This window comes from Littorina saxatilis, linkage group LG12 (assembly GCF_037325665.1).
Source record: "Littorina saxatilis isolate snail1 linkage group LG12, US_GU_Lsax_2.0, whole genome shotgun sequence".
Lineage (NCBI taxonomy): Eukaryota > Metazoa > Mollusca > Gastropoda > Littorinimorpha > Littorinidae > Littorina > Littorina saxatilis.
The window spans coordinates 27,421,766-27,447,328 of record NC_090256.1 but is presented as its reverse complement, the minus strand read 5'-3'; the positions used below and the strand labels follow the sequence as shown (position 1 = coordinate 27,447,328).

The window sequence follows — 25,563 nt, the reverse complement described above, 5'->3', positions numbered from 1 at the left end:
TCATATCCGGCTTTTCGTGAAAGTTGAGGCGGCACTGTCACGCCCTCATTTTTCAACCAAATTGGTTGAAATTTTGGTCAAGTAATCTTCGACGAAGCCCGGACTTCGGTATTGCATTTCAGCTTGGTGGCTTAAAAATTAATTAATGACTTTGGTCATTAAAAATCTGAAAATTGTAAAAAAAAATAAAAATTTATAAAACGATCCAAATTTACGTTTATCTTATTTTCCATCATTTGCTGATTCCAAAAACATATAAATATGTTATATTCGGATTAAAAACAAGCTCTGAAAATTAAATATATAAAAATTATTATCAAAATTAAGTTGTCCAAATCAATTTTAAAACACTTTCATCTTTTTCCTTGTCGGTTCCTGATTCCAAAAACATATAGATATGATATGTTTGGATTAAAAACACGCTCAGAAAGTTAAAACAAAGAGAGGTACAGAAAAGCGTGCTATCTTTCTTAGCGCAACTGCTACCCCGCTCTTCTTGTCAATTTCACTGCCTTTGCCATGAGCGGTGGACTGACGATGCTACGAGTATACGGTCTTGCTGAAAAATGGCATTGCGTTCAGTTTCATTCTGTGAGTTCGACAGCTACTTGACTAAATATTGTATTTTCGCCTTACGCGACTTGTTTTAACTTTCTGAGCGTGTTTTTAATCCAAACATATCTTCTTCTTCTTCTGCGTTCGACGAATCCAAACATATCATATATATCTATATGTTTTTAGAATCAGGAACCGACAAGGAATAAGATGAAAGTGTTTTTAAGTTGATTTCAAAAATTTAATTTTGATAATAATTTTTATATATTTAATTTTCAGAGCTTGTTTTTAATCCGAATATAACATATTTATATGTTTTTGGAATCAGCAAATGATGGAGAATAAGATGAACGTAAATTTGGATCGTTTTAGAAAAAAAAATTTTTTTTACAATTTTCAGATTTTTAATGACCAAAGTCATTAATTAATTTTTAAGCCACCAAGCTGAAATGCAATACCGAAGTCCGGGCTTTGTCGAAGACTACTTGATCAAAATTTCAACCAATTTGGTTGAAAAATGAGAGCGTGACAGTGCCGCCTCAACTTTCACGAAAAGCCGGATATGACGTCATCAAAGACATTTATCAAGAAAAGGAAAAAAAACATTCGGAGATATCATACTTAGGAACTCTCATGTCAAATTTCATAAAGATCGGTCCAGTAGTTTGGTCTGAATCGCTCTACACGCACGCACGCACACACGCACACACACACATACACCACGACCCTCGTTTCGATTCCCCCTCGATGTTAAAATATTTAGTCAAAACTTGACTAAATGTAAAAAGACAGAGACACAGAAAAAGGGAGCAGACTCTCAGGCCTTTTTTTTTTTTACCTTGTTCTCTCCCTTTGCATATTTCGGGGGATTGTCGGTACAGCTTCGGGAGATTGTGCGAGAGAAAGTCTCCACGGAGCGATAATCCTATTTATCTATATTCTATGGATGAGAAGATGAAAGCTTTTGCTGCTAAGTTCATATTGTGTGTGTGCATTTGGTATGACTCATGCACGCACGGAGTGTTGCGTGTAAGTTTGCACTTTCGTCATTGCTGTCTGATGTGAAAAGCTATATGCCTAGAATAAGAAGTCTCTTCCCAGACCAGGGGCGGATCCAGGGGGGGGGGGGGGGTTCCTCGCCCTGCCTAAAAAAAAAATATACAACATTTAAATTAAGATAAAATGATGGCTCAGATTGCACCAGATTGCTCCATTTTCCTTGTTTTATCAAAATGTTCCGGATGGGGCATGCACTCGTACCCCCCAAGGAGCCGGCCTTTGTCATTTAAATGAGGTTTTGGAAAGTAGTTGGGTAATTTGTTGGCTCGTGTTGCACGAGATTGGTAAATTTTCCTTGTTTTGATCCAAATTTGTCTTCTTAAATTTAATTTTTGAAAAGTGTATTACGGGAAGTTTCTTGGCTCAGATTGCACCAGATTGCTCCATTTTTACCATGTTGTTATCAACATTATCCGGAGAACATGCCCCTAAGAGCCGGCCTTTGTCTTCTAAATGAGGTTTTGGAAGGTAGTTGGGTAATTTGTTGGCTCGAGTTGGACCACAGGCGGAAGGTATCGTTCACTGGACCACTACTTCCATAGTAGTCTTTCTATGGAAGTAGTGGTCAAGTGAACGATACCTTCCGCCTGTGGTTGGACCAGATCAGTCAATTTTTCTTGTCTTGGTCCGAATTTGTCTTCTTCAATTACATTTTTAGAAGGTGTATTGCCGGAAGTTTCTTGGTTCAGATTGCACCCGATTGCTCCATTTTAATTGTTTTTATAAACATTTTTCGGGATGGCTTCGCGTCGAAAAGAAATTTGGACCCCCCCCCCCCCCCCCTTTAAAAATGATGTGATCTGCCCCTGCAGACCATAACTGGCATAATAGCCTAATTTCAGTTATCAGTGATTAGATGACCAGCTGGCCTGTTTTACATTAAATACGTACCATGATAAACGTGTGCTCAGTTTTTACATGTCGCTGCGTGCGTCTGCCTAGCCCGTGTGTAGTTTAAATAAATATTGTGTCGGTAGTGCCTGCGTCTGAATCTGTTCCTGTTTGCATTTCTACATACTGTCTGTTGGTCTGGCTGTGTGTCCATCATTATATCTGTCTGTCTGTCTGTCTGTCGGGTTTTTCTTTTTCAGCCTGCAAACGGTTTATTTGTGCCTCTCTCTCTCTCTCTCTCTCTCTCTCTCTCTCTCTCTCTCTCTCTCTCTCTCTCTCTCTCTCTCTCTCTCTCTCTCTCTCTCTCTCTCTCTCTCTCTCTCTCTAATGGAAGGCAGACCTAAAACTCGAAACATACAAACCCGTAAAATAATAACTTCGAAGACACCGAGATCCAGAAAGTCAAACATGTTGCATGCGTGTTTCAGACACGCTTTATTCATCGGAGGTCTGCACGTTTTGCGCCTGCTGTATCTTCTTCGCTCAGACACTGGTAATCTCCCTTGACTTGCCACTTGACTGTTTAGTCTCCCGCACTTTTCGGCTTCGTTCGACTTTACTCGGAATATTAGTTTCCGTTCCCTCTTGACGAGCGTTAAAAGCCCAGTTACGTAGTAGACGATGTTCGTGGGGAAATCTGTCGGTTTTTGTTTAAGTGTTATGTGTTGAAGACTTGCCTTTCTGGAAGCTGAGGCAAAGATACCGAGGGAATTGACTCTGATCAGTGAAGGCCATCGACCAAGGCATCACAGTGAGCAATGGGCTCCGATGTGTGGGCTTTATCACACATAGAAAGCATCACATCAAGTGAACACTGCCGATTTCTGCATCTTCTGGTCAACAGGATGCCTTTTTTGGTAGAAAAACATGCACACGGGTACGCCCTGCTTAAAATTCAATACCGCCGTGTTGGTTTGATTCATGATCAAGGGGCGCAACTACTTCCGCAGCCCATAGAAACCCCGGCAGCGTTATTACGGAGATTTAAGAAACGAAACGTTGGGACGTTTCGTTTTGAAGTTGTGGTAAACGTCATTATTTCGGGGGTCTCTCGCTGGAAAGGTGAAGGTCAACTGAAACGGAACGTGGAACGTCAAAACGCAGTCACGTTTTCCACCCCCAAAAAACGAACAATATTTCGTCAACTTTTGTGAGTATTTTTGCACACTAACAGTTTTATTTGTTGGCCATTTAATGCATTGCTAGATTCATCAACCCTTTCACAGTCTTTCAGCGCTGAGAATGTGTTCATTGGAGGTAGACAACTGTTGTGAACTGAAATATTTTGAAGGGTGCTGATCCTGGTACATTTATCCAACTTCATGGTGAGAAAGCAAATGGCGAAGCAGAAGTAGGTCATCGCATCGAATTTTTATTCTGGCTTCGTATGTGATCAGGTGCATGAATTGAAAAATGTGAAGCTCTTGTGCGTGCAATGCGAGTATGTCAATCCTTTATTGACTCGTGGAGTTGAAATTATGCCATGCCCAGTCAGCGGATCATATCCTGCCATGCCCGGCCTTTCATTCCGAAACGAAACGTGAATACATCTAAATCTTGTCTGCGGCCTATGCCGTCTCGTTACACGTTCCGTTTCGCGGGGTGACTCATTCACCAAACGAAACGAGCTGCAAAACGAAACGTGCTGTTTCTTAAATCTCGCTATTTTCGAAAGTCGTCTGTTCTTTCTCTTCATCTTTTTGCTACCGGCTTCGTCAGATACCTTCGTGTCAGTGGTTTTTGTTGTTGCTGTTGAATGCGTAACGCAATCTTGTTATCCCTGATATGAATTAACAGTAGGAAATCCGAAAGAAAAAAACAAGGCGTCGACCATTTCGATTGATTATACTGAAAACGTGTGTGTGTGTGTGTGCATGTGTGTGTGTGTTTTTTTGGGGTTTTTTTTTGGGGGGGGGGTATGTGTGTGTCTGTGCGTGTGTCTGTATGTGTGAGTGTGTTTGTAAGTGCGTGCGCGCGTGCGTACGAGAGATAGAGAGACAGAGACAGACACTGAGACAGACAAACAGTCACAGAGAGTGAGAGAGAGACAGACAAACAAAATGACAGACATAGACAATGAAAGAGACTGAGAGAAGGAGAATTAAGAGAGAGGGAGGGGAGGGGGAGAACAAATAAAACAGAATTTGGAGAGAGAGGAGAAAGAAAGAGAAAATAAACAAGTAAAACATCTTGTGAAAAGAAACAAAACAATTTCCCGCGAAGCGGATTCGAACCACTGACCTGAGGATTGCTTTCAGTGTCACCTCTACAGTCCTCCGCTCTACCAACTGAGCTATCACGGGATGAGATCGTCAGCTTACACTGGTTTATATGACTGCGATGAAGGTTTAATACCGATAACTCTGAGCAGTAACTAAGCCCAACAAAAGCAGATTAGCCCAACGCGGGCCATATAGGCCAATGCAGTTACAACCATTCAAGGTTTGCTTGTCGCGTGTTACCAAGTGCAAGCCAGGGCCGTAACTGCGGACACATTTCTCATTTTGTTTTAGCTTGTTTTTATTTGTGTTTTTTTTTTTAATTTTATTTTTTTAAAGAGTTTACGACTTTTAACAAGATGTGAAGTTCTGACTACAAAAGAATCTGAGTTTTGATCAAACTTGTACCTTTACCTGTGATAGAACTAAAATGTAAACAGATTGTCGAGAGTTGGTCGAGGACAAAGATCAATAAGATCAACGCTGCACCGGTCTGGTAAGGTCCCCTGTGTGGTCGAGACATCAACACAACACTGACCAAACTGTCTTGTGCAAGTAAGCTATTGCGGGTTTTACACCTGCGTTTTCAATGACGGATTGGTGGTTGCTGTTTTTCTTCGTTAAAATTCTGCATGGGGATCTCGGAATGAGAAAGGAGAAAAATGATTTATCCCGCGAAGCGGATTCCAATCACTGACCTAAGGATTGCTTTCAGTTCCACCTCCACAGTCCTCCGCTCTACCAACTGAGCTATCACGGGATGCAGGCATATACAGTGATATCTCTTTATATTACGCGCCGCGCGTTTAAAGGCCCACTCCGCCTCTCGAAAACCGTCTGACCAGACTTCTTAGATGACGTAAGACCATTGATCCCTCCTCTTGGTCACATACCAACACTCAACAATCTGACTGCTTGCTGCGGTGAATTGTTTTTGAATGAAAATAATTGATTCTTTAAAAAACAAGAAATTCCTCCGAGGTAGGAAACACACCCCCGTCCTTACCATTATCACTGCCACCAACTGAGAAGGTTATTTCCCTTTGACCATTAATATGTCCCTCTATAAGTCCTTGTAGAATCTTAATCCACCAATAACTCCCTAACCGTGTTTTTGACTGGTCCCAATTTTTGTAAGGACCGTCTCAGGAATGTATAGAACCTGTTCACCAAGTTTGGTGACGATCGGTCCGTTCATTCTTGAGATCTATATGCGAACACAAACACACACCCAAACAAGCAAACAAACACATCGAGCGAATCCTAAACACACCCCTATACCGGGGGTGTAAAAACTAAAAAAGCTATGTGCACACAGAGCACCCAGGCTGTTTATTTGTTGGTATTTGACCAAGTAGGGGGGTGGTGTTTTCCCAGGCCATGTAAAAGCCTGACCATATCTGACACGACGGAGCGTACTGTTTTCACGAGGCATAGTGGACCTTTTAATACCAACAACTCTCACGGCATAAAGTGCAGTACCTATATGTTATAAAACGTATATATGCAGATTAGCTTGGGATAACCTCACAGGCCCCTAAAGACGGTGTGCGTATTTTTAGATGTGTGTTTGTGTTGGGTATTGTTCGGTGCAAGCAAACTGATGACAATACAAGACCCCTTTTTTTTATTGTTGATTAATCGGGAAGTTCTTTCGCTAATACAGTCAGTATGTGTTATAATTCTCTTTTTACGTAATTGGACCGAAAAAGGCCATTTGGCTTTTTACTCGGAATAATTATGAGTTTGCATCTCAGTGCTTGTATGGAGACAGCTATCAACCTGTTCTCGTTCTAAGTTAAAACAACTGTTGCTTAATGGGTCCAGCGGACCATTTAGGCCAAATCAGGACCCCTAAAACATCTAGTCAACATTGACCACATGATCGGCACATGTAAACAAGTGTAAATGCTTATCGTTCACAGGAACAAATATGTCAAAGCAGAAGACATGAAATGATAATAACAAGCATTCTTTTAGGTGCAATTCGATATCTAATCAGAGGTGGTGTCTACTAGGATATGTTTTATGTGCCAGTGTCATTTGGTACAATGTACCACTGAATGCAACAAATATGAGCAATCTCTAGATATAGCCCCGTGTGATGTTTGTCATCATACAGAATGAATCTCGAAACGTTAAATTTTTTTTTGGTGAGTGAGGCTCCAGTTTCAGGGGTAGGAATCACTGACCTACAAGGATTATTCTCGATTTCACCTCGACAATCCTCCGCTGTACCAACTGAGTTGACACGGCTACAAACTGGATTGCTTTGAAATTAATCCTGTACGTATTAGTACTGACCACTCTAGCACATAGTAGAAGGGCGGTTTCTGCGACCAAGAGGCAGACCATTAGTGATCATAAACATTCAGTGGTGTCATTCAGTTCTTTCCAAGACGTAACGATGCAATCTGGTTTTACATGTTTGCCACCTCTGATTAGATACCGAATTACACCTAAATAAATGCTTGTAATTGTCATTCTATGTCTTCTGCTTTGACGTATTTGTTCCTGGTAATGATAAGCCTAGAGGTTGTTGTTGTTGTTGCTTTTAAACACTGACAGCGTGGCACGCATAGGCCTACACTACTTTTGTGGAGGAAACAGAACTCGGCATAATTAACTTATACATAAAACAAACAACCCCAATAGACGATTTCCGAAATAACTCCGTCTGGTTTGTTTGGGTTGTGACAGAGTGAATACCCTTGCTTTTCCCCGGACAATTATTGGAGGGGCCAATCACTAGCGAGGGAAGTGTCAGAAACTCATGGACAGGTGTATGTGTGAGTCGAGTACAAACCCGACGTAGTTATTTCCTAAATTGTCTGTTGAGTTTTTGGTTTTGAAATTGTGTGAAAATTCAACTTGAAACCACTTCTGCGTGGGTCGAATTGTATAATGAAGTGATCTTTAAAAAATGTCTTCATGCATGTCTGTTTGTCTTCTTTCTGTGTGTTTGCGTGAACGCCGAGACTTGGGTACCTGTGGTACAATGGAATCGGTCTGTAAAACCAACAAGGGACCGATCAAAAGTGGTCGTTAAAGACAAGGAGGTTGCTATTGAAAGGTGCATGGTAGATTATATTGCCAGGGATCTTAATGAGTGGCCGTAATAGCAATTAATGGTCGTTATGGGAAGATGGTTGCTGGGGCAGGTTTGATTTTATATTGTTGCTCAATTTCCGAGTGTCAGTCAGTGTAACCTTGCGTGCATGTGCCTGTGTGTATACCTGTCTGTTTACATTTAGTCAAGTAATGACTAAATTTTTTAACATAGACGGGGGAATCGATACGAGGGTCGTGGTGTATGTGTGTGTGTGTGTGTTTGTGTGTGTGTGTGTGTGTTTGTGTGTGTGTGTGTGTGTGTGTAGAGCGATTCAGAGTAAACTACTGGACCGATCTTCAGGAAACTTTACATGAGAATTCCTGGGAATGATATCCCCAGACGATTTTTTTCATTTTTTGGATAAATGTCTTTGATGACGTAATATCCGGCTTTTTGTAAAAGTTGAGGCGGCACTGTCAAACCCTCATTTTTCAATGAAATTGATTGAAATTTTGGCCAAGCAATCTTCGACGAAGGCCGGACTTTGGTATTGCATTTCAGCTTGGAGGCTTAAAAATTAATTGATGAGTTTGGTCATTAAAAACCAGAAAATTGTAATTAAATTTCCTTTTGTATAAAACGATCCAAAAACAATTTCATCTTATTCTTCGTCATATTCTGATTCCAAAAACATATAAATATGTTTTATTCGGATTAAAAACAAGCTCTGATAATTAAAAATATGAACATAATGATTAAAATTAAATTTCCGAAATTGATTTAAAAACATTTTTCTTATTCCTTGTCGGTTCCTGATTCCCAAAACATAAAGATATGATATGTTTGGATTAAAAACAAACTCAGAAAGTTAAAAAGAACAGAGATACAGAAAAGCGTGCTATCCTGCTCAGCGCAACTACTGCCGCGCTGTTGGGGCATGTCAATATCACTGCCTTTGCCACGACCGGCACGGTTGGCCTAGTGGTAAGGCGTCCGCCCCGTGATCGGGAGGTCGTGGGTTCGAACCCCGGCCGGGTCATACCTCAGACTTTAAAATTGGCAATCTAGTGGCTGCTCCGCCTGGCGTCTGGCATTATGGGGTTAGTGCTAGGGACTGGTTGGTCCGGTGTCAGAATAATGTGACTGGGTGAGACATGAAGCCTGTGCTGCGACTTCTGTCTTGTGTGTGGCGCACGTTATATGTCAAAGCAGCACCGCCCTGATATGGCTCTTCGTGGTCGGCTGGGCGTTAAGCAACAAACAAACAAAGCCTTTGTCACGAGCGGTGGTCTGACGAAACTACGAGAAAACGGTCTTGGTGAAAAAAATGCAGTGCGTTCAGTTTCATTATGTGAGTTCGACACCTTGACTAAATGTATTTTTGCCTTACGCGACTTGTTTTCTTCACTCAAGGATTTCAACAGCATGCAAGCCGGCAGCTGTGCTGACTCTGAAAAGTGAGCGTTGTTCTGCAGGTGTTGAGATGTTTGCAGGCTATTAGGTCGCTGTCAGTCATGGCATGTGCAATGTGTGTGTAAGCGTGCGCGCGCGCGTGTGTGTATGTGTGTGTGTCTGAGTCTCCAAGTCTTGTTTTTTCCAGTCTGTGCCTGTGAGATAGCAGCGGTAGGTCAGCTGTTTTATGATAACCAGCGAGCGCGGCTCAGCAGGTGTTGATATAGTATCTATCAGTTGACTGTCAGTAAGGTAACGTGATATATGATGCGCAGTACTGCACCCCGTGCATCTCGCAATGTTAAAACTGAAAAGATGTAGCTATACAGTCAGAGGCTATACGCGCTATAGAGGGTTAACTCAAACTCAGAACCATTGCACCCATTTTTGTACCTCAATGATTAAAACGTTCATTCCCGTGTCAATTCATTCAAACTTGCCATGCCACGAAAGGCACTCAATTTGGTACACACTTTTGTCGCACACTCACAACACACTTTACGCACGGACGCTCCAGAGGTTATGCGTGCGTTTAACGGTGTGTAAACTGATTCCGTTCATACACGGGATGTGTTCGATGGATGTTTCCGTTCATACAGCCTCATATCCGGCACTTGCTTGGGGAAAAGACGTGGCGGTAAGTCGTGTTGGCTGCGCACTTTTGTGATATTGCAAAAATTAGGTAGCTAATTGGTTGGGCTATGTGTACGATAAGTACCAAGGTGCTAGTAATCCTCATGATAACACACGCGGGCCAAACGTGGCAGAATTGCCTGATTTGTTTTAAACATTTACTTGTTTTTCTCTGTTATCAAATCTGACCCCTGATTTGCACATGATCATCAAATCCATTGCCTGTTACGACATTTCTCTTGAACAGAAGTTTATAGAAACCCATGGCTTTTGTACAATCACTTGTCTTTTGAAAACATGTCGATTCCGTTCATACGCCATGTTTCAGTTCGTACAAAATCACATGTTTCCGTTCGTAACAAAAGCGTTTCCGTTCGTACACATTCGTTTGATCAGGGAAAACAGGCCTCTACTACACGTTATGTGTGTTCCAATGGTCGTCATATAGCACAGAGTACGCCTACGAGTGAAATTCGACCTATGTGAACCATAAGACGTATTGAATTTGCATCAACCAAAATCACGAACGTCATATAACGCGTACGAACGGAAACAATTTGATGAAAGTGGTACGAACGGACACCTGTTTTCGTCAAAACTGTTTGATGCAAATTCAACACATTTAATGGTTCACATAGGTCCAATATCACTCATCAAACATCCTGCGTACGAACGGAAACATCCGGTGTATGAACGGATTCAGTTGACACACCGTGCGTTTGAGCGTGTGTGTCTGGCTGGTCGAGAAAAACAATGGAAAACAAAAAAAATATTGCGCTCCAGACTGAAAAGAAAAAGTAAAATACGGTACGGTACAGGTCATTGACTCAAATCTGCGCTTATGCGGCGCACACGCGCACACAACACAACTAAAAAACAAACTCACCAGAGAACTTTCCACGTGTTTACTCTTTCACAGCTGTCTGCACAAATACACCACCTCCACCACCACCCACGCCCTTCCTCGTGTGCACAAGTCAGCACCCACCCCCACTTCTTCCACTCGATCCATACCATCGTCACCGCCACAACCACCTCCAATGCACGTCTGTAGAAGTGAAATTCATACCCTCCCCCGCCCACCCGGCCACATCCTTTCCTTCCTTCCCATCACAAATAATTATCTTCTCCCCTTACACACATTTCTTCCTGCAAGGCAATGCCAATGTTATCGAACGACTGATAGGAAAACTGTGTACAGAAATCGGAACCAATGTAAACTATTAAAGTGATAGCCAATAAATGGTGGCGCCTTCTCTGAAAGATCAGTAACACTAAACATCGTTAAAATCACAGCAATTCATTTATTTTATGTGTGTGTGTATGTGTGTGTGTGTGTGTGTGTGTGTGTGTGAGTGTGTGTGAGTGTGTGTGTGTGTGTGTGTGTGTGTTACGGTGTGTGTGTGTGTGTGTGTGCGTGTGTATGTGTGTGTGCACGTGCGTGCGTGCGTATTGGTGTGTGTGCCAATCTGCATGAATCGTCAGGCGTCTAAAAAAAATATTTAAAAAAATCAAAGAAAAGAACGTCTCAGCCAGACAGGTAGACAACTCTTGCAGGAAAACCGATCCTCATGGCCGATGCTCAAGTAAACAATTGCCTCCCTTTTGACAGGAGCGTATCGATTTTGAAAGGCCCGCTCCTGACTCGCATTGCCTGGAGTCAGGTTGCCAAACAAACTCCCACGATGACAACAATTTGGCAGCCAGCGCTGGTTGACGTGTCTGTCCTAATCGAGGAAAGCTTTTAACATTTAAAAACATGTTTTCGTTGTGTTACAAGGCACAGTGTGTGTGTGTGTGTGTGTGTGTGTGTGTGTGTGTGTGTGTGTGTGTGTGTGTGAGTGTGTGTGTGTACGTGTGTGTGTGTACGTGTGTGTGTGTACGTGTGTGTGTGTGTGTGTGCGTGAGTGTGTGTGTGTGTGCGTGTGTGTACGTGTGTGTGTGTACGTGTGCGTGTGTGTGTGACTGTGCATCTGCGTAAGTTCGTGTGTGTGTGTGTGTGTGTGTGTAAGCGTGTGCGCGAAAACATTTTTTTACGATTTTTAATTTTGTATTTTTTTGGGGGGGTGTGTGTGTTTTGTTTTGCTTTTTTTGTGTGCGTTTATGCGAGTTACCTTTGTCAGTGTCAGTTTGCCTTTTTGTCGCTTGTAAACTACATTTTCTTTCTGGGTCGAGTAGAGAAAGGGGAGGGGAGTGGGGGAGGGTGCTGTGACGGGAATGGAAGGGATCCATAGGGAGGCCAAGTTGTCGCTGTCTTTTCTTTGTCGTCTTGCCTTTCCACATGGTTTACGTTTTAAGTGTTTCCCTTCTGCGTCTTGTCCGTCGGCCTTCTTCTTCCTCGTCCTCGTCTTTTTTTCGTCTTTTGTTCCTCTATCATCATTATTATCATTATCAACATCATCATCGTCGTCGTTGTCGTTGTCATCATCATCATCATCATCATCAAATTCTAAAAGCCATTCTTTTGACCGAAAGTGAACAGAAAAAAGTTGAGTGAACTTGGCAAGCAATTTCCTAGTGGATAAACACGCACAGATAAACAGCAAAAAAGGAAGACACACGCCCATATAAACATAAACATGACAGGGAGAAAACCCCACAAACAGTGACAAAAACTGCAGTAGCTTTGCGCGATTTGCCACAGCACCAATAAATAAAACACCCTCAGCGTTATTTATTCAACATATTTGTTGTGCCATAATTTGCTTGAGCTTTCCGTTTTCAAGTTTCCGCCATGTCAGAAGAGTAGTGTGAAATTGTATGGGCCATTATCTCAATCAGGCAAGGCCAGATGGCAGACAGGTCGCATCGTATGTCTCCCTCCAAAGCATCTTCCTGTTTCACTCACCCAGTTTTGTGGCCATGCGATGATCTAACAACAACAACAAGTTTGGGGCTGGGGGCAAAAATGAGGGCAGGTAGGTGACAGTAGATGTGGTACGGAGTGATCTTTAAACACATTTTTAAGACATGAGTGCACTAACATTTTTCTCTCTTTTTTCCCCCTGTGTATGACGTTAAGAAAATGTGTTTTTTCTCTTCGACATGGGGATAATTTTGTGTTTAACAACCCTTACACTGGTGCAATTCTGTAACACATGTTGCATAGCCACTGGTGAAATAACAGAGAGAAAAATAAAGAAAAACGGTCATATAGGTTTTCGCATCCATGGGAGGTAATCGGAACCGACTAAACAGACTGAGCCAGTAGCGCGACATATGTCGTGACAACCAGGTGACAGTATACGTAAAGTAGCGCGACATATGTCGCGACAACTAGCCTAAGGGTGTTTAAAAAGAAAAAGCCGGCAAAACGCGTCCTAGAATCCACAAACTCCAGGGTGTTTTTCTACTCTTCCTGCTTCCGTTGATTGGCGTGACCTGGCAACTAGTTACCACCACCTTCCCGGGCTCTATTTGCTCCTCCCCCTCATTCCGGTCTCTCCAACTACTGTGACAAACTGCGAGCTTCACTCACATCCATTACACTTCTATCTATTATCATTATCATCGTCATGCACTGTGGCAGTTGTCGTCAATAGTCTCCTCCTTCTCCTCCCTCCTCCTCCTTCTGCTTTTTTTCCTCCTCATCATCCACTTCATCCTCGTCGTCGTCCTCCTCCTCCTCCGCCTCCACTTCCCCCTCCTCCTCCTCCTCCTCCTCATCATCATCATCATGTATCATCATCATCGTCATCATCATCGTCACCATCATCATCATCATCATCATCATCATCATCATCATTCATCATCATTCATCATCATCATCATCATCATCATCATCATCATCATCATCATCATGCTTCTTCTTCTCTTTCAAGATAAACGGATTGATTAAGACATGGGTAAAACACAGTTACAACTTTCTGTTTCTAGCAGGGTTGCACGCTTTTTGGTTATGCTTTGTGCAAGAAAAAGCGTTTATACTTGATTAGAAACGGATAAAACATGCTTTCGGCATAATTATGCTTAGATCGTTATGTATCCTCACGCCTTGTATTTTCGCGGTTACGCTTCCATACACTCGCTTACGGTGTCATGGTCGATTCTAATGTTGGCATGAAAGCGTACGTTTGTTTGTTTGTGTGTTTTTTGTGGGTATTTTTGACAAAGAAAACAAAATTAATGTGAATATCAGGTGAAATAGCACGCATGAACGGGTGTGGGCAGACGATACACGATACACTCCGGCCCATAAACAGATTGTGAACATATCTTTTTTCATCTACACAAATAGAGATAGAGAGGAGACAGAGAGACAGACAGAGGTCGAGGGAGAGCTTTAGCATTTAAGACGTTCGCTCACTTTCAATTACACGCTGTTTTACACATTTGCAAGACAACAAGAACTCTTGATTTCCCACGCATGCTGAAAAGGTTTGTGACATTTGGGGTTCCCTCCATTTTGTCGAAACTGCCTCTCAGGTACGCGCCAAGTTTTTTTTTCTGGTTTTTTTTCTTTGAAGATGTTACACTTAAGTACTTGTCTTTTCTTGTTGCCGCTCCACGGTTACATGTTGTTTTTCTCCCCCAACATGTTCGTTAAAACGGGTTTACGCACAATTAGTGCAGTCAAAAACGAAATTTTAGATAATCTAACTTTGACCAGCTATTGTACCGCATCCTGATGGAAGAATGCTGTATAAGTATTAAACGTTTGAACTCATAGCTGTAATACTTAAGAATCATACAATGAGAATGTTTGAATTGCTTGTATAGAGTGTTTTCCTTTTAAACCCAATCTTTCACATCATTCTGCATTGACGCACTTTAACTGACACAAGTCTTACACCAGTCTGTGGAATAGTCATTTATCTTTCTTCCAGAGTACGCAATATTACCATGTCACTTTCATGCAACTGAAAATGCGCTTTTAGGGCAGAGTGTTTCAGCTTTGTATAATGCAACTGCCCTCCTGTAGATGTACGGGAATTGTTTAATTGCCAAAAATTAGTTGTTTCATTTAACTTTTTGTTGTTTTGTTTTTGTTGTTGGGGGATTTGGGTGACTTCTGTTACATTTTAGTCTGTGTACATTCATGCATGTACATTTATTGTGTTCACAAGCTTTTTCTTGACCTTACGTTTATTTTTCTGGCAGGTATACACATGGGGTGCTAAAATGTTTACAAATCAGTGGACATGTTTTGCACAAAAAATGCATCTCCTCAGTAATTGTTTTGACGTTCTGTAAACGATGGCACTGGCGTACTTACGTTGCAGGGTGCTTGCATTTTTCTTCTTCTTATTTTTTTCATGATGGAGCTGCGTACGCGTGTTTCTGGAAAAGTTTGCCATACGGGCAATGCAGATAAGATGAAAACAACAATTTACCAACTGCCATGTTTCGTGCCAGCTATGAAACGCAATACATGTACAGCAATCTGTTTCTGTCGTGTTTCTTTGTTTGATCAGTTATTTTATTTTTTCACTTTCTTGTGTTATTTGGAAGCCAGGACGTTCACCTTAGCATACTCTACAAGACTTTCATTGGTTTATCGTGTCTGCGTGTGTGTTCATTGTGTTTGCTCTCTGTTTTTGTCTCTTTATCTTTCTCACTTCCTCTTTCTCTTTCTCTGTGCCTCTGGCTGGCTGCAGTCTGTCTGTATGTCTGAATGCCTGTCAGTGTGTGAGTCTCTCTCTCTCTCTCTCTCTCTCTCTCTCTCTCTCTCTCTCTCTCTCTCTCTCTCTCTCTCTCTCTCTCTCTCTCTCTCATTCTCTGTTGATTTGCGTGCGTTTCTGCTGGAAAAGCCGTATCCAATAAAATGCCTAGTTCTATCACAACTAAAATGTCTGGCGTGCTAAGGTTCACACCTTGAGGAACACTTTACACATATTATCCTGCAGTTGCATATCTGCTTCTTACCTCTTTGGTTGCATCTCGTGCACTAATGCGGTCCAGAATAGCAGTATCGTGCACCAATATCAGAGGCATACAATGTCAGGGCGTTATAAACATGTCCATGTATGTCACATCATTTTGGAAGACGTTTTTAGAAAACAAGAAAGAAAGAGAAAACAAGATCTTTAGACAAGAGAGAAATACAGAAAATAAAGGTAGGCAATATGATTATACCGACGTGAAAATGTGGAGCATTTAGATGTAAAGAACCCTGTCCCGACCAGATAGTGCCAGAGAACTACAGCCAGTGGCAGCCAATCTGTTCAGAGATACAGAAGAGAAAGTGGAGTGGGAGGCTCAGGAGAGAGAGAGAGAGAGAGAGAGAGAGAGAGAGAGAGAGAGAGAGAGAGGGAGAGCGAGACAGAAAGACAGACCGACAAACAAACAAACATGGACAGACAGGGACGGAAATAGAGACAGCAAGGTGATTGGACAGGTGAAGAGGATGCATACGGACCTATAGAAAGTAGCAAGATGAAAATATCCCCGTCTTCAGCAGGTGCCAGAGAATTACAGCCAGCGACAGTCTGTCCAGGGCAGACCGGCTGCGAACCCAGCAATGATGTGCTTACTGTCCTTTGATCGGATTTGGCCATGGCGATGGGGCAGGGCAGGGTTGGGGCAAAGCAGGGAGAGGGGTGAGGGAGGGGCAGAGATGGCAGTGGGGAAGAGGGAGAGGTGGGGTGGAATAAGAGAGAAACCACAGACGGGGAGGAGCAAGGAAGGGAGAGAGGTGAGGGAGGGGCAGAGATGGCAGTGGGGAAGAGGGAGGGGTGGGGTGGAATAAGAGAGAAACCACAGACGGAGAGGAGCAAGGCAGGGAGAGGGGTGAGGGAGGGGAAGAGATGGCAGTGGGGAAGAGGGAGGGGTGGGGTGGAATAAGAGAGAAACCACAGACGGAGAGGAGCAAGGCAGGGAGAGGGGTGAGGGAGGGGCAGAGATGGCAGTGGGGAAGAGGGAGGGGTGGGGTGGAATAAGAGAGAAACCACAGACGGAGAGGAGCAAGGCAGGGAGAGGGGTGAGGGAGGGGAAGAGATGGCAGTGGGGAAGAGGGAGGGGTGGGGTGGAATAAGAGAGAAACCACAGACGGAGAGGAGCAAGGCAGGGAGAGGGGTGAGGGAGGGGCAGAGATGGCAGTGGGGAAGAGGGATGGGTGGGGTGGAATAAGAGAGAAACCACAGACGGAGAGGAGCAAGGCAGGGAGTGGGTTGAGAGGAGGCAGAGGTGACAGTTGAGTAGATGGAGGGGAGGGGGATGGGAATTCACACGAGTGAGAGCAGAGATGGCGCAGGGTGACTACAAGGAATTAAGGGGGAGAGGGAGGTGAGGACGACGGGGGTGAGGGGGCAAGGAGAGGAGCAAGGCAGGGAGAGGGGTGAGGGAGGGCAGAGAGGGCAATGGAGAAATGCGAGGGGAGGGGATGGAAAAAAAATGAGAGGCACATGAGTGAGGGCAGAGATGGCACCGGGTGACGACGAGGAACTAAGGGGTAGAGGGAGGCCGTTAGGACGAGGGAAGAGGGGGTCATGTACCAGACCAGTTTGGGATTTCCAATCATCATGACAGCAGCTGTGTGTCTCTCAGGGGGAAGTGCCCCCTTTCTGTTATAACGGTGTAATGAACAATTGATGTGCTTGCAATAATCGGTACTGCTTGTCAGAAAACCTGTTATTAGTTTGACCGTTCTATTAATAGTACAAACGGATCACGGATTGCACAGAAAAAGGAGGAGGCTTTGAATGTAGTTTGTGCGTGAATAGTTGAAAAACAGATTAAATTAGAAAAAAAGGGAAGAAAGGAACCGTTTAACGTTTCTACAGAAGGGTGCAAAGTATTAACAAAGAAATAAAAAGAATCAAATTGATGTTTAAATTTCTACTGCCAAGCAGACACTATCTTTGCTCTGCAGGAGCACAGCACCCAGAAATGAATGATGCTATAACGGGAGTGGTTACGGAACTCAGAATGACCTATCAACGAATACCCCAAAAGAGCAGCTTTTATCTAACCCTCGCCGACCATCCCGCATGCCATTCCAAACCTGCGTCATTGGCGGATTTCGCATCGTAGCTTCATTGAAGAAGCCAAGGGGATAGCGTGCAGGAATTGGTGCAGTGGTATGGTACGTGTGTGTTCGTATCATAGGAGGGAAGAGTGCACTGGTTTGTGTTTGTTTACACTTGGAATGTTCAAGCTTCCGCATTTGTATTAGAACTACTTACTTACTTAACTTAAGTTTGCATGAGTGAGACATGTTTCTTCCAATATGTTTTTCTCTGGTAAGAGCTGATTGTATGTTTCTGACGATCAAATAATTATAATCGCACATACAAGTGTTTGGAAAATGCGGTTTCCGTATTTCGCTTTTTTTTCGATGTGTGTGGAGTGAATATGTATGTTTTCATTTCGTGCCTTGAACAGGTGATTTAAACACCTTCAACGAAACGTTAAAGTGTTACCTTTATAGCGGCAAAATATCGACACTTATTATTCAATAAGAGTGTTTTGCACATAGATACAAAAAAGGACCAGGAAGAAAGAGTGACAAAGAAAGAACGAATTGAAGAAAGAAAGAAAGAAAGAGAGAACGTAAGAAAGAAAGAAAGAAAGAGGGGAAAAAAAGAAAGAAAGAAGTACAAGACAAAGGAAGGAAAGAGAGAGAAGAAGTAAGATAACGAACAGGATCAGAAAACGTAAGCATTGTTTTCACAACAAAGCAAGTTTGTTAGAACAGCAAAAGTAAAGAACAAATTAAAATAGAAGAATAAACGATTTCAGTGCGAGGAACACATTGTCTACACGCGCATCAAAATGTGACCGGCTGTTTTGAAAACTATACCAGACAATTACCCTCACAGGAATACGTGTAACATTGTTGCTTCGTAACACCTCATTAGACACAACAATCGATGAATTATCAATCAGCACTAACGCGAACAACTAACAAACTGCGCAGAAACAAATGCAGGGACTGCATCAACACATTTCCATGCCAAATTATCAAATTCAAATGATTTTAATTAAGCAAAATAAAATCCACAAGGACGCCGCAAAACTTTGATGAATTAGTTCGTCGGGGTAGGGAAAGAAAGACAGACGCGATATCAACAAATCCCCATGCAAAATGATTCTAATTAATTAGCAAAAGCAAAATCCACATCGTCGCTGAAAAAACCCGTTGATTGATTGATTGTAGGAGAGTGTCCTGATTTCCAAGGGAACAAACCAAATAAGGCATCAACAAATCCCCATGCAAACATAATCTTAGATCAACTGGAAGCAAAATCCACATCAACACTGAAAAGCCTCGATGGTATTCTTTGTGGGAAAGCGTCCTGGGTTTGAAAGCGACGATGTCAGCAAATCCCTATGCAAAAACGACATTAATCGTGCAGAGACAAAATCCACAATAACGACGGGGGGAAAAACAGCAATGACATTCACACATCCCCATGCAATAATGATCTTAATCGACTGAAAGCAAAATAAACACCGACGCTGAAAACCTTCGATTGATTTCTTTGAAGGGAGTGTCCCCATTTTGTAAGAAGCGACATCGGAAAACTGACCAAGGCGACAAGCTTCCACTGGATAGACACAGCGCGGCGTTTCCGCCGAGACTGTTGTCAACCATGTTTGCCGTTTCGAAAACAATGTGGTATCAACAAATAACCATGCAAAAACAATCCTAATTGAACGAAAAGCAAAATCCATGATGACGACAACAATTTTAATACCTTTCATTGCGTGAGAGTTCAGAATTTGCCAGGAGGGATTGATGTAAACTGATAGGCGACAAACTTCAAGAGGACAGTGACAGCGCGGTGTGCCACCGTTTTTTTGACAAGTCTCACGAAAGAACTGTGTTGTAACAAGAAAAACGACACCTTAGAACAAGCCCGCTGTTACCTGTAAAAAAAATTTAAAAATCTAACACGCACACAAAACCTGTGCGTCTTGTGAAAAAGAGTTTTCACTGGCCGACTAACCCAAATTGTGGAGTGAAGATTAATGTGAACTTTGCTACAGATTGGTGACTGCAACAAAGTAAATGGGAAAATGAACTATTGAGGATGTTATTGTGAAATCATTTGGATCGAGCCTCGGATTACTTTGGAGTTGGTACATTCTTCATGAAAAACACAATGGTAGGTGATGCCGTTTTTTCTCTCTCTCTCGTGTTGCTTGACATGTTTGTTTTTCAGTCCTTGTTTGGATAAGACATTATACGTGTTTTTTGTTGTTGGTTTTTTGACCAAAATATGACATTTTACACAGCGCGAGACAGTCTTTGTTGTCCAAGCCCGCGCATGCAAGCTGTCGAGGTGAAAAACGACTGCCCAGGTCTGTATCAATTGTCATATTTGTGACCCTCCACCACGAAATGAGTCGCATGTCACCTCGCGGGGTTCTGCGCTAGGCTTGATATAAGTCCGGGGAGTGTCTGGTAACAGTGTGTGTGTCACCTTAGTCACAGGCTTATAACTCGAACAGTTTTCGCTCTTTTCTAAAACGGTTTTTGCCACTGGATAGAGCATAAAAAACTCTTTAGGAAAATGTAAAAAATATGAAAATCATGCAAAGGTGACATGCGACTCATTCCGTGGTGGAGGGTCAGATTTTGGTCAAAAATACAAATGACATCAATGTATTGATCATAATTGGGGCAGAACTGCTTTTATTTTAATTTTGATACGATTGAACGCACACAATCATGCATTGTTTTGTCGTGTCGGGTAGTCGCATATCTAAGAGTTTTAATCGGCCTCTGACGTCACGTGGCTTAAGGCGATGCGTGGCACTAAAATTAAACTTGGAGAATACACGGAATAACCTAGTTTTCTGGGTAGTTATTGAAGTGACTTATAAAAATGAATGAAAAAAATGTAAAAATGAATGGCCTCAGATTGTCGTTGCTATGGAAACAGCCGCCATATTGGATTTCTAGGAAACGGTTTTACAGCGACATCATACATAAGAAATGCATGATATTTGACATCAAGATACACAAGACTTTTATTTACAATCATATAAAGCGATTGTTTGACAAAAGACTACAGTTGAATTTATAATAATTTTTGTAATAAGGATTAATGAATTTTTAACCGCATATTCATTGATCCTTATTTCGAAAATTAATATAAATTCAACTGTAGTCTTTTGTCAAAACATCGTGCTATATGATTGTAGATAAAAGTCTTGTGTATCTTTGTACCAAATATTAAGCATTTCTGATGTATAATGTTGCTGTAAAACCGTTATGGCGCTGTTTATACAATACAATACAATACAATACAATAACTTTATTAATCTCTAAAAGAGAAATTGCATTGCTGAGCTTTTGTGTCCGTAATAAAACATACATAAAACATTCAAAAATAAACATTTGTTCTTTGTCATTCATACATTCTTGTGTTCTTATACATTTCTTCAATTCATACATCAATATTCTATCATAATTATGTACATACATTTATTCTCTTTTAACAGTCTGTCTTCAAACGCATCTCAGAGAGGGAGGCTAGAGATTTGTGTTGTGCCATAGGTAAAATCATGTGCTTAGCTATGAAGTAATGTTATCACATGTTATTTAAGGAAAATGAGTACATATATGTACCAAGCGTATAACATCAGCAAAACTGAGAAAATACAGCACATTGGTTATCACATAAGAAAGTATATTAAAAATAAATTAACATGCATTCACCATCAACAATGCACAAACGAAAGTCAGCACCTTGCCGGTTATCACATATTGTCTAAGAGAGTAGAATAAGAGTATATAATCATGCAAAACAAAATCAACAATACTGAAACAATACAGAACACTGCCAGTTTCCATAGCGACGGCAATCTATGTCCTTTAGCTTTCGCAATTTTTTCATTTCTTTATATAAGTCACTTCAATAACTACCAAGAAAACTAAGTTACTCCATGTATTTTCCAAGTTTTATTTTGGTCATTTTAGTGCCGCTCATTGCCTTAAATAAGGGAAATCCAATGTTCAAACAATATATGACGCTTTCTGGGCCTTCCTAGCGGTTCAATCTTTTTCCAAAGTTTTAATTTTAAATTTTTGACTAAATTACACGTAAACAAAAGCAAAACAAACATACGCTAATTTCAATATTTGATCCAGATGTATTATAATATTCGGTGATGTTATATACTTCAATATGGTTCGTTCTAAAATGATGAAAGAAATTGTCAGCAGGATTGGAAAGCGTTTCGGAAATCGAAGTTTCAGAAATATAATCAAACAAATACAAATCATCACATTTGACAAATCTTACACGATATAAAACGCACATAATGATTGTCACTGTAAGACTATTGTAATTGAAACTCATGACTAGAATGGTCTTCGCAAAGTTCCATTGCCTTCGCGCCTAAAGTAAACATCATCGCATTAAAACAGTTAGATTTTTGTTTTAAGTTGTCTGTTTGTGTTTCACAAAAGACCCTTTGCTACATTATTTTCAAGTTTTATCTTTCCTACTTGTGCACTTTTCGCAATATTCTTGCTGTAACATTATCTGAACTACACTGGTGATCCTTAGTCGTTACTGAGATGAAAACTGGTGGATTGATTCGACATTATGGCATATGTCGACCGAAATTAATTAATTTGTGAGCTAATCATGTCATGTAAATCACAATTAAACGATTTCCAAATAGGCGTTGAGCAGATTACCACAAGTTGGCTTACACTGCGAGAATACATTACCCGTGGCTATGCGCATAATACTGTTGTCAACGAAACAAAAGAAGTGTGAACCAAATACACCATGTCAGCACGTGAAATTAGGCATAACTGCACAGCCTCTAACACACGAGATGCATTTAATGCGTATATATTGGGCCTCGTGTTCATGTGTTAATTGCATAAGACCATATAACACTTGTGTGCGTCACACACAATGGAAATAACATCATGTGCTCCAATATTGCACGATTTAATAATGACGGGGCTACATTTGCTTCAAAGAGTGGACACAGAATGCATGAGCTGACGAATTTCGTAACAGTTGTGGCAGAGCCCCAAACTGTGCAACAGATCTGTGTTTATTAGTGCAGACAGCTGCTTCTTTGCGCGTTGTTACCTACTGCAAATAACTCAGCAAGCCATCCTGTCATCATTGCATTTTTTTCACAGTGTGCACGTGCAGCGAATGTAGATACGTACTACAAGAAATAAAAAATGTATATTGCTACACCCTAATCCTATGTCTCTATCCCATTTTATTACCCAGCTTGTTTCACGGTAGATTATGTTGACATCGCTTCTACCAATGTGTTTTAGCGATTCCTGTTTGGTAGTACGGCAATTAATTTATTCCATCTTGTTCCACGGATGACTCTACTGATATCGCTTTATATTGGTGGTAGGCCTATGTGATCATGTGCATATTGTGAGCCACGTTTTACCAGCCAAACCGAGAAAAGGATCATATTACAGACTGTTCAAGGGATGTTACGTTGCACTGTAACAGATGTCGTTTTACATCGCTGTACTTTGTTATCTATATATTACTGGTCTGCGATGTTGTTTTTACCAAATAGACCGTGAACTTTGTAGAAACATATTTCTGAAAAATTGTATTAGCATGCAAGTTGTTGCCGCGTTCATACCAGTGTTCTATGATGCCGTTGCAAAACGTTCATCCCAGCTGAAACCAATTACTTGTGAACAATGTTTGTGTGTGAAACGTCTCAGTTATTTAAGGAAAGTGTTAATGACAGTTTACTATAAACGATAAGCATGCTGAGAGTATGGTTATTAAGCTGTTAGAACCGGAGTTGTCTGCATACAAATAATACCAGAAATTAATATGTAAGCGCCTAGGGCTATATCTAGATTAGGCGCATAAAAAATGATCACAATAATAATAATGATAATACTGTCTCCATTGCCATGCCTTCATTCATACACGTGGGCCCGGGGGTAAGTGCAAACCGACTTGTTCCTCTTCTGCAAAAACATGATTATACATCGCCAGCAAATTCAGTAACTATAACTCGCCTCATTATTATCGTTTTACCATCACCATCATGATCAACATTATAACAAGAAGAAATAACAGAAGCAGAAGAAACCCTTTCTCCCTCCCCCCCACCCTCTCCCTACAAACAAAAACCCACACCAACACCACCAGCAGCAGCAGCAGCAACAATAGCAACAAAAACAACACACACAATAACACACACACCACCGTCACCAATATCAACAACAACAACAACAACACAACAAAGGACACTAACAAAACAAAGACAACAACAACAATAAAGCAAAGGACAGCAACAACAACTACAATAATACAGCAAAGGACACAACAACAACAACAACAGCAACAACAACAACAACAACAACAACAACAACAACAACAACAACCAAGCAAAGGAAATACCACTGGAACGATAAACTTCATTCTTAACACAAGCTCACCACGAAGAAGGCATTTGCAGTAGGTCAAGATCGATATCAGATCAGGAGGAACGCCAATGAGACAAAACCCGAAAGCATTTTTTCGAGTATCTCCTTGTAACATCTCGACAGTTTACCTTAGACATTACCCCCTTCGCCCTTTCGCGCCAAAGAGAGAGCCGATTCTACCCCATCACAGACGTAAGGTGAGAGACAGAGCACAGCTGTGTTGGTTAAAGATAAAATAAGGCTGGCAATATATTATGAAATGCATGTGTGTGTGTGTCAGGGGAGGGGGGTTAGAGGAGGATGTATTTGTGTATGTAAGAAAGGGGTGTCTGTGAGGATGTGGAGTAGGTGTGTGTGGTGTGTGTGTGTGTGTGTGTGTGTATGTGTGTGTGTGTGTGTATGTGTGTGTGTGTGTGTGTTTGAGGTTTATAGCACATTACCGGTTGCATCCTATCGGTCTGTTTGCTGTCTGCATGTCTGTCTGTCTGTCTGCCTGCCTGTTTTTTGTTGTTGTCTGATCACTCTCTACCTGTCCCGTCCCCCTTCTGACTCATGTACAACCCCCCACACCCGCACCCCCCCCCCCACACACACACAAGCAGTGTTCCAGGTAAACACCTATCATTCCTCATAGACAAAAAAGTTTGTCAAATGCAGAATAGATGTGCCAACGCTAACACATCTTACGGCTCAGAGCTTTAATCACAAGGATTACATAAAACTGACCGTGCATTGCATATTCTCATTATCTTCGCTGCTCCACAAAAAGGTAATTCTCTTCGCCTCATTTCTCTCATGTGCAATATGCTTTTACCTATAAAGCAAGACGTGGTAGTTAACATCCCATGTGATCCAGTAAGTAGCATGATAATAGACCGTTCATCATTTGCCAGCTTTGATTTTCTATTGCTTGCAGCATAGCAGTTAGGAGAGATCGTCCAGTGCGGAGTCAGAGTGTCATTTTGGCGTGAACATCAACGAACGAGATATGGCGGGGGTATTTGGTGCTACTAAAAAGATTTAAATAAAAAGAAAACACACCAGTAACCAGGTTAGGTAAGTTTAAATCAATATTTCGGCATGTAACTGCCTTCTTCGGGATGGTATGGAAAGACGGCACGTGATAAACAGTGTAATGAATTGTTATGTGATTAATGACGTCATAATTCTTCTTCTTTCTTTGTACCTATGGTGGTGGTGGTCCTGGTTGTGAGGATGGTCGTCGGCCTGACGGCTTCCGGATTGCTCTGGCTTTCACCGCCCGGCGTCATATTCCTTCCAGCTGGAGGTCCATCTTCTCCCAGGTCCGAGATTTCCGTTGGTTGTCTTCTTGGCGTTTCTGTAGCTAGTGGGGTTTTTTACGGGGT

At 41.7% G+C, this 25,563-nt stretch overlaps 1 protein-coding gene and 1 non-coding gene across 2 annotated transcripts in view; one reads left to right on the top strand and one right to left on the bottom strand.

The window, feature by feature from the left end:
• Positions 1–25,563, top strand: part of LOC138981649 (secretin receptor-like) — a 190,710-nt gene that overhangs the window by 37,152 nt on the left and 127,995 nt on the right. The gene's annotated exons all lie outside the window — the stretch shown is intronic.
• On the bottom strand, positions 4,719–4,808 carry Trnay-gua (transfer RNA tyrosine (anticodon GUA)). Its single transcript is given in 2 exon segments — positions 4,719–4,754; positions 4,772–4,808. It is a non-coding gene; the product is annotated as a tRNA-Tyr (tRNA).